Source organism: Lathyrus oleraceus, chromosome 2, assembly GCF_024323335.1.
Source record: "Lathyrus oleraceus cultivar Zhongwan6 chromosome 2, CAAS_Psat_ZW6_1.0, whole genome shotgun sequence".
NCBI classification, from domain to species: domain Eukaryota; kingdom Viridiplantae; phylum Streptophyta; class Magnoliopsida; order Fabales; family Fabaceae; genus Lathyrus; species Lathyrus oleraceus.
In genome coordinates this window covers 306,208,283-306,217,484 of record NC_066580.1, presented here as the reverse complement: position 1 = coordinate 306,217,484, position 9,202 = coordinate 306,208,283, and the positions used below count along the sequence as shown (strand labels likewise).

General features: G+C 37.0%; 1 long non-coding RNA gene across 1 annotated transcript; it reads right to left on the bottom strand.

Annotated features, from left to right (window-relative positions):
- Nucleotides 1–1,292: 1,292 nt before the first annotated feature.
- On the bottom strand, nt 1,293–2,380 carry LOC127121364 (uncharacterized). Its single transcript, XR_007803427.1, has 2 exons — nt 2,280–2,380; nt 1,293–1,355 (listed from the first exon to the last, which is right to left on the bottom strand). It is a non-coding gene; the product is annotated as an uncharacterized LOC127121364 (long non-coding RNA).
- Between the last annotated feature and the right edge of the window lie 6,822 nt (nt 2,381–9,202).

Here is a 9,202-nt window from a genome sequence, read left to right as displayed (position 1 = left end):
ATTAATATTGAGTAAGAAAAGACAAAAAAAGTTTATGAAGTTATCTATACTTAATCAATATAATATACCAGGGTAAGTCCATGAAGCAGGTATCACAAAACGAAAGTATATTTAATGCAGAAAAAAATGTGCCACTTGTTTGGAGCACTGGAAAATTATTAAAACACATTATGTGATACTATTGGGCCTCTAACATTGAGGGCAGACACTCAAACTTCGGGCTTTTGCATTTTCTTAGGCACAAACTTGGTGTCTTTGTAAGCACGGAAACAAAACAATGTTATTCATTCTTGTGCAAAGAAGAGTTTCACAGTCTTGCTCTCATGGCTATAGAACTCACTGGAATTCAGTCTCTTATTTCTGAATTGAAAATTCAGTGCACAACTCTTGTAGCTTACTGTGACAATCAAAGTAGAGTAGCAATCAATATATACAGCTTGGGGCTTCACTCAAGGACAAAACACATGGTGCTAGACTTTTACTTTGTTCGAGAACGAGCTCTTGCTAAGTCCTTCATTGTCCTGTACTAACAGCATATTATCAACTTGCAGATGCTCTCACTCCCCAAGCCTCTGGTCACTCTCTGGTTCACTCTATTAGTACTCATGATGATACAGAGTCCTCCTAACATCCGCCGACATGGGTAATAATAAGAGAGAAAAAATAGAAGTGATTGAATGTAATCACATGTAAGGGTCGTACGAGTGTTAGGCTTTCGACACGTGTCAAACACACCTTCAACCTAGAGTGTCAATGTTACATAGGGTTATAAGTAGCTGCTAGGTCGCTGTCAGTTAGACATTAGAGTAGTTGCAATTCACTTTAGTCAACATTGGCTACTTCTTAGTACAATAATACCTATTTCATTAACATAAAGTTAGATAATGAAAATCCAATTATCATAATATTTCTCTCTCAAATTCTCTTTTTCTCTCAATCTTCATCTAGTCAAACAGACCAATAATTCATAAGCAGAAATTGTTAACAAATAAAAGAGATAATAGCATTGGTTTCAGAATGACTACATTACTCCAAACAATGACAGAGATATTTACAAATAACAGTGAACATCAATAAATTACTCACCATTCAATTTTCCTTGCCCTTGTCCCTGCCTCTGCCCCTGCCCCCTAGCTGCTTTGAAAAGATATGTTGCCTATTAAGACAAAATGAATAAGTAGTGTACTACACATACACAACATAAACATAACAAGGAAAGTCCAATGAAGGAACTGTACTCTAATGGCTTGTGCATGCGCTCTAATCTTTCTCAGTATTAGTTTCTTCTCTTCTTCTTTCTTCAAATCCAAGGTATAACGAAATCGACGGGAAGCATTTAGTACAAGCGCTGCTTGCTGAAGACACAAGGGATTGCTCCCATGTCAGTAATAGAAATACAGAATAATCAAATGAAAGTATGAAACTAGTTATTGTCTGAATGAAGTAAATAAGAAAACAACATTTGTACAGCAGAAAGAAGAAGAAAATTGTACTGGTAAGAAAATGCTAGAGGATTCATGACACTGATAAATTTTGGTTATTCTGCAGCAACAACATTGCCACAGAACACACAACATTTACTCAACTTCAACCTAAGACAAAGTACTGCCTCTTTTATTTCCAGTCACTGACCCAATCAGGCAGGGTGGTTTCCAACCAACACCATTTGTAAAAGGAAGGATAATGTTGGTTCTCCATTGAAACAAACTTGAAATTCGAGTCACCACAACTCCAATCAAAATTGTATATGAACTAGTACAACAAAATTTTGTAGAACCTCACTCCAAATCAAAATTGTAGAAACCTCACTCCAAAGTCATCATGCAATGCAAGAAGTCATTTCAACAAAATTTTGCAACAAACAAAATGTAAACTAAAAACACTTCCCATAAATGAAGACAAAATCCAAAAACCACCAACTTCCTCATCCTCTGGCCATTAACTCACTCCATCCTCAACAACAACAAAAACCTTATCCAAAAACCAACACTATTTCAATAATTTCATAGATTATAATAAGAGTCACAATTACAATACTCCATTGTTTCCTCAATACACATAAACTAAAACTAAATCCCTAAGCAACGAATTTCAAAAACAGCATGCAAAAACCACTCTCATAAACCCTAAATCTGCCATAAATAGAAACATCAACAGCAATCAGTGTATCCAGTTCACAAAAACTTCAAAAACAAACATATAGATTAACATAAACTTAACAAAGCACAGATAAACTCAACAACAGTATTTACGAGCATGAGAAAGAACAGAAAACGTACTCTCCAGCGTTTCAGTCGATTAATAGAAGCGTGCTTTGTTCTAGCAATATCAAACGGATCGGAAAAATCACCGTCATCATCAATATCCGAAGAAATGAAGAAATGAAGAAAATATTGAAGAACATACCGCAAGAAATGAAGAACAGTAGAAACGAAAAACGAAGTCAACACCCAAATGTCGAGACACGTACGATTCTTCAAACACGTTCAATGATTGAAACCGAAAAATGGAAGTGTATTCGTGTTCGCTGTTATGGTTTTCGCTGATAGGGTTTCAACGTTCACAGGAGGGAAAACAAAAGAACAGAGAACGAAAATTGAAATGGAGTCTGAAATTTTATTTTAATTAGACCTTAGACAACGCTTTTGTGGAAAGCGCTTTCTAAGGTATGCCTTAGACAGCGCTTTCCAAAAGCGCTTTCTAAACCCCCCCTTAGACAGCGCTTTTGGTTTTAATTTTTTTTTAATTTAAAGACTTTAGACAGCGCTTTATCAAAAGCGCTGACTAAGGTCTATATTTAAAAGCGCTTTCTAAAAGCGCTATCTAAGGGGGGGTCTTAGACAGCGCTTTTAGAAAGCGCTGTCTAAGACCCCCCCTTAGACAGCGCTTTCATTATTTTTTTGGAACATTTTCCGTGTTTTATTTTAATTTTAACCTTAGACAGCGCTTTCTTTTAAAAGCGCTGTCTAAGATGCGCTGTTAAAAGTCATTTTTGGCGTAGTGAAGGTTTTGCTCAACTGCATTTTGCTTCGAAACAGCTCATATATTGTTCCATTTGCCTTGAGTTTGTGTTGTCTGAAGTCCTCTACATAGAGGCATCATTATTGTGTTCTTAATTTTTAAAACCAAGCAAGTTCAGTTGAACACCACCAAAGTTCCATCTCTGATTTCACTCTCAATAGGGATCTAGAGTGGAATTGAGTGGCATAGGAGTCATGTACATCACTCCACCTTTCAAATGGTACCTTGATTGTGGCTTTTCATGCACATTTTTTCCTCTGCAATTTTGAACTCTCATCGGAGCTAGCCGGAGAAGACGGTGGCGCTGGCCACCGTTCGTTTTCCAGATTAAGTCGTGGTCGTTGGATCATACTTCCAGATCTAATCAGATCCATTGGATGTTATGACTTATTTTAATTCATTATGTGATTCAGTTGACTTTGGACCATGGTGGATGCGCGCCTGAGAGCCATGTGATATGCCAACTCAATTAATGAGCCATCACCCAACGCCTGTCCTTTTTTCTAATTTTTAATTTCTGATTTCTATTTTCTTTTATTTCTTTTAATTCCATTTTATTTCTAAAATCAATATCTCTTTCATTATTGGTCCAAAAATTATGGGACCAATTACATTATTTCTCTCTTAATTTCTAGTTTCTAAAAATGATTTTTAATATTTTTTATTTTATCATTTGCTATTTTTTAATAATTTTCTCTTTTCTGGTTATTTTTAATTCATTTTAAATAGTTTTTGATATTCAAAAAATACCAAAATATTTTCTCAACCTCTTTGAATGATGATAGATCTATGAAAAATATTCTCATCAATTTATTAATTGATTTGAGATTTATTTGAGATTTTAGTTCAATTAGGTTATTTCTATGCATTTTTAATTGATCAAAAATAGTTTCTGACTTTTAAAAATGCTGAGATTTTTTGTCAAACTTTGTTTGACCTTGTTGAACTTGGGATAATTCACTTGGACTTTTCAAAGTTGATTTGAAGTGAGTTTGAAGTTTGACCTTTCTTTAATATTTTAATTCAAGTATTATTTTAAATATTAAAAATGCCAAAAATATTTGACTTGTTTCTTGACCTCTAATCTTCATCTTGCTTCTGTTTTCTATTGTTTGACCTTGATCTTCTATATCTTTGATCAACAGTTGTTGATTAATACATTCCATTTCATTTAATATACTTTAATATTCTCCTTCTTCTTCTCCTTCTTTTATTCATTTTTTTGATCAATGAGTTAAGGATTGGTGGTTAGTATTGATTATGGAGGTTTAAGCTTCCTTGATTCAAATCTAATTCAACTTGATCATGGATCAAGTGAATGGCTTTGCATTAAGGATAGATTGATTTCTAAATCATGCAAAGAACCTAAATCAATACAAGATCATTTCTCATCTTCTTTTTGGCATGGCAAGTTATTGGAGTTTGATTCACTAATCAAGACCTCTAACTTGTGTTGTTGCTTACATTATTATTGACCGGCCTCAGATAGTTGTGACTTCTACATAAGTCCAATTACGCTTGCTTAACATAGCGCTAAATTTGTCTTATGGCACACTAACTATTAACACTAACCATTAACCTTTACTTTTTGCTCTTTACATTTATGCAATTTACTATTCTTGTACATATTATCCATTTACTTTTCCCCCTTTGCTCACTTGAGCACATGTTTATGTTAATGCAATTTGCCTTTTGCTCACTTGAGCACATAATTGTGTATATATCATTGTGCTTGTGTTTTGTTTTGATTGTTGTGGACCAAATACAAAGAAATGGACAAATGGACTTAGTTTCTAGGACTTTCCCTATGCAAATTTGGAGTCAAAGAGCAACTAGGCATTGGGCCTTTAGAGTGCTATAAAAGTCAAAGAGCAACTAGGCATTGGGCCTTTAGAGTGCTATAAATGCTAAAGAGAACTTTGGAAGGATAAATTTCTAAACTCTTGCTTGTTCATTTTTGATTTGTTTGATAGAACTTTTTAATGTGTGTGTTCTTGTGCTAGGGATTCCAACATTGAGTCTAAGTGAGGAACCATTACCATGAGCTTCTAAGAGAAAAAGATCTAAGAGCCATTGAGGAACTTTCCAAGAGCTTAATTGATTGTTGATTGCTTGAGCTTACTATTATTTTTCTTGCATATTCCAAAGGATGGGAGCTACTTGGATCATCAGTATGATCTCAAGAGAGGAACTCCATTTGTGGTCTTGTTTATTATCCCTTATCTCTTGTATGATTAGGACTTTATCCATTCTTCTTCTTCCCTCCACTCTAACCCAAGCCAAAACTTTTGTGCAAACATTAACACTTGCTTTCAAACATTAGAAACCTAAGCCTTATGCTTTTGATTTTCAAAACTTCCTTTCATAACACTTATTTTGAATTGAATTTTTAAATCAACTTCGACCATACTTTGTAAATACTTTTCATTGGTAAATACCACTCATTCAAATACCTTTTGTGGTTTCAATGGCCACTCTCTTAATCAAAACTTTTTCATAACCTTTAGCTATTAGGTTTGAGTTATCCTTGAGGTAGATGTAATACTCACCTATATCCTTAGTGATGGACAATGAGTCGTCCATGCTTATTATAGGGTTAACCCCTAACTATCATGTTGAAGCTATCCTCACATGGTGGATTTGTGGTTTTAGGTTGAGTCTTCTCCCTTGGATAACAAAAGACCTTAAGGCTTTTGGATCAATTAATTCACCAACTCATTTTTTGAGATTTTTACCCCGAACTACGAGGTTTTGATCCTAATCTTTTTTAAGATGGTACATAGGCAATGGGTTTATCCATCCAAACACAAAATGTAAATAATTTGCACATTCTCTTCTCATATCTTCAATCATGTTTGCACAAACAAATTTTCACAAAATACCAACCTTACAAAAAAATGTGAAAAGGGCTCCCTAGGAGTACCTAGGATGTTTTGGGTGCTTAAAACCTTCCCATTGCATAACTAACCCCGTTACCCAGATCTCTGACATTTTTACTAGTTTTTGATTTGATAAAACTCTTAGGTTTTTGTTCGCTTTCTAACCATTCCTTTGGATAAATAAAAGTGCGGTGGCGACTCGACTTGTATGGTTTACCTTAGATTTAGTCAATATCTCTAATGGTAACGAATACCCCGCTACAAGGGGCAACCCCTTTCTCCCTTGTATATGGAATGGAGGTCGTGCTCCCAGTGGAGGTTGAGATCCCATCAATAAGAGTCTTGATGAAAGCCAAGTTGACTGAGGCGGAATGGGTTTAGAGTCGTTACGACCAGCTGAATTTAATAGAATAGAAGAGATTGACTGCCATGTGTCATGGTCAGTTCTATAAGAAAAGGATGAAGAAATCCTTTTATAAGAATGTCAAACCTCGTGTATTCTGGGAAGGTGACCTTGTGCTCAAGAAAGTCTTGTCTTTCGCGCCCGATTCCAGGGGCAAGTGGACTTCAAACTATGAAGGTCCATATGCTGTTAAGAGAGCCTTTTTAGGCGGTGCTTTGATACTTACGACTATGGATGGGGAGGATTTCACTCGTCCTGTAAATTCAGATGCAGTCAAGAAATACTTCGCCTAAATAAAAACAGAGTAGCTCGCTAAGTTGAAAACCCGAAAGGGCAGCTTAGGCAAAAATGGGCGTCTCGTTGGATTGAAAACCCGAAAGGGCGATCCAGGAAAAAGTTAGAGACATAAAAAAATGAATATATACATCCCGCTAGATGGAATACCTCACCCTGGGGAAATCTAGGCAAAAATTAGGGATTTGGCAAGTAACTGCATCCTGACAAGACTTTGTTCTACCAGTTGTCATCTGTCAAAGAATCTCGCTCAGTCATCGTCAACTGAAGCTTCAAATACATTGGATTCAGAGTTGGTGGAGAAATGGTCATTATGTTCAATGTATCGTTTTTCCAATATATATCACCAATTTCAAATTTGTAAAGATCCATGGAGTCTTGCCATTTGCAGACTACCATTCCATCAAATAAATTTGAGCCTTTATCCAATTCCTTGCACTCTTATTTGTTTCTGTTCAACAAATATTTGCATGTTTTAATTGATAAATATCATTGTTTTAAATAAATAATTTTTTTATGAAATTGTTTTTAAACAAAGTGAACATTCATAATGACTGAAAGGATAATTGGAATGTCCTAAGTGCTCTCCCAAGGATAGTATGATCTCCAAAAGGGTAAGGCATTTGTTCATATTCCTAGCATATCTGTTATCCTCTTCATCACCTTTCAGGTTGTTTCCTCAACGAATGTAGGAAGGTAGCACACCACCCAAATTCCCCGAAGAGTTTGGAGATTGGTCTTAATCTTCTAGCTCCCCAGTGAGGCTGGATCTAGCATCTGTGTTTTGTCAATTATATGGTTGTCATCCCTTGTGTAGATTGACCTAAAATCCTGTATAGATTGATAAATTGACGTGCTATCTTTTTCGAGGAAGTTGGTCTTCCCTCATTAAGGTTGGAAATCTCCCATAGAGTGAGTAGGAAATCCCAGCATTAGTGGAATTTTCAACAAGTTGGTGTGTAGCTTATCCCTGGTGGATTCGCATACATTGATATCCATAAGGTTTGCCTACCATTCATCCTCAGTAGGGTTGCTCCCATTAGATTTCCCCCAGTTTGGTCACCAGCGGGTTATCTACAAGTTATCCCCGATTCAGTCATTAGCAGTTGTACCCCCGTGGAGTTGCCTGATCGAAGCCTGTATGTTGTTACTACCTCCTTCTCGGATAGTTTCCTCAAAGCGGAGCGGGCGATGAAATTTTTTATTTTCTATCCCCAGCGGAGCGGTTTTTCTCTTCTCTTTGGCATAGATTGTTTCTTCAGCAGTACGAGGCATTGTGATGGTTATTATAACTTTTGTTCGGTGGTTATTCCCCGCAGAGCTTCTTATCTTTCGTTGGTTTTTCCCCAGTAGAGTTACTTCTACGGTGGATCTTATCCGTGTTAAGTTCCATGGCAGTGGCTCTGTAGCTTCCCCAGCAGATGGTCATGCCTGATCCTAGTTTGGCTTTGGAACTTCTAGGAGGACGTGTTGTCTTTTTCCCCAAGGGAGTGTTTGGTGTTGTCTCCGTGGAAGAGACATTCCTTCCATGGTTAGAAGTGAATGATTGTTGGATGTGCTTCTGTTTTGTTGTTGTCCCCCCCCCCCCCCCCCCACACACACACACACAGAACTCCACATCACCCCCTGATAAGATTCCCAGTAGAGTTCTTTTCTGACTGATCTTATCCTTGTCTCTGCGTACTGTTGGAAGATCCCCAACTTTGATGGGTTGTGATCCTTTGCTTATTCCCAACAGTAGTCTCTGATCCCCGGTGATCCTGCTTGTTCCCCTAGCAGTGGTCTTTGTCCCTGGCAGCAACTTCGCTCAATCCTTAGTGATGATTGGTTTCCTGGTGTTTGTTGCCCCCACCGGATTGGATTTTCTCCTGTGGGCTTGGCTTTCTCTTTTGAGATGTAGTACCGGATGTCTGTCCATTGATTCTTGGACCTATTTGTGTTAGATATGTCTATTTGTCAGCATTAATCATACATAAACCACGCATATACATGCATAATTATAACATTCAGATATTCATGTTGCATTCTTTGCCATATATCTTTGTTTGTTGTCTCCTGCTATTTGGTGATACATATTTTCCCAAGCAGATGTTTGTGTCTGATCTCTCCATATAGAGTCATCCCCATAAGCAGAACGTGTCTATCTTTTCTTCCTTATTCTCCACTGAGTTATGTCCTCGTCGATGATTTTTGGTTTCAGTTTCCTCCCAAAACATGTATTGGGATGGAATTACTCCCCTGAGCTTGTATCCTCATTGGGTTGAGTCTTGTTTCATTATGTCTCTCTAGTTTGTTCTTAGACGGACTACTCTTGCTATTTCCCCTGCAGTTCCCTGTGGTTCAGGTGACCAATTGCTCAATAAACAGTAATTGTTCATTCTCTGCCTAGTGGATTATGTGGCCTTCTACCCAGAAATCGGTAGTTGTAAGTCCTATTTTTGTGGTTTTCTACCCAGTAACCGGTAGTTGTAAACCCCATTTTGTCCCCTTGCAGAGTTAACCCTTGATTTTTGTTCATCTTAATTGATGACAGTTACTCTTTTCTGTGGTTTTCTACCCAGTAGCCGGTAGATGTAATCCCCTCTTTGTTGGTTATCTTTATCCA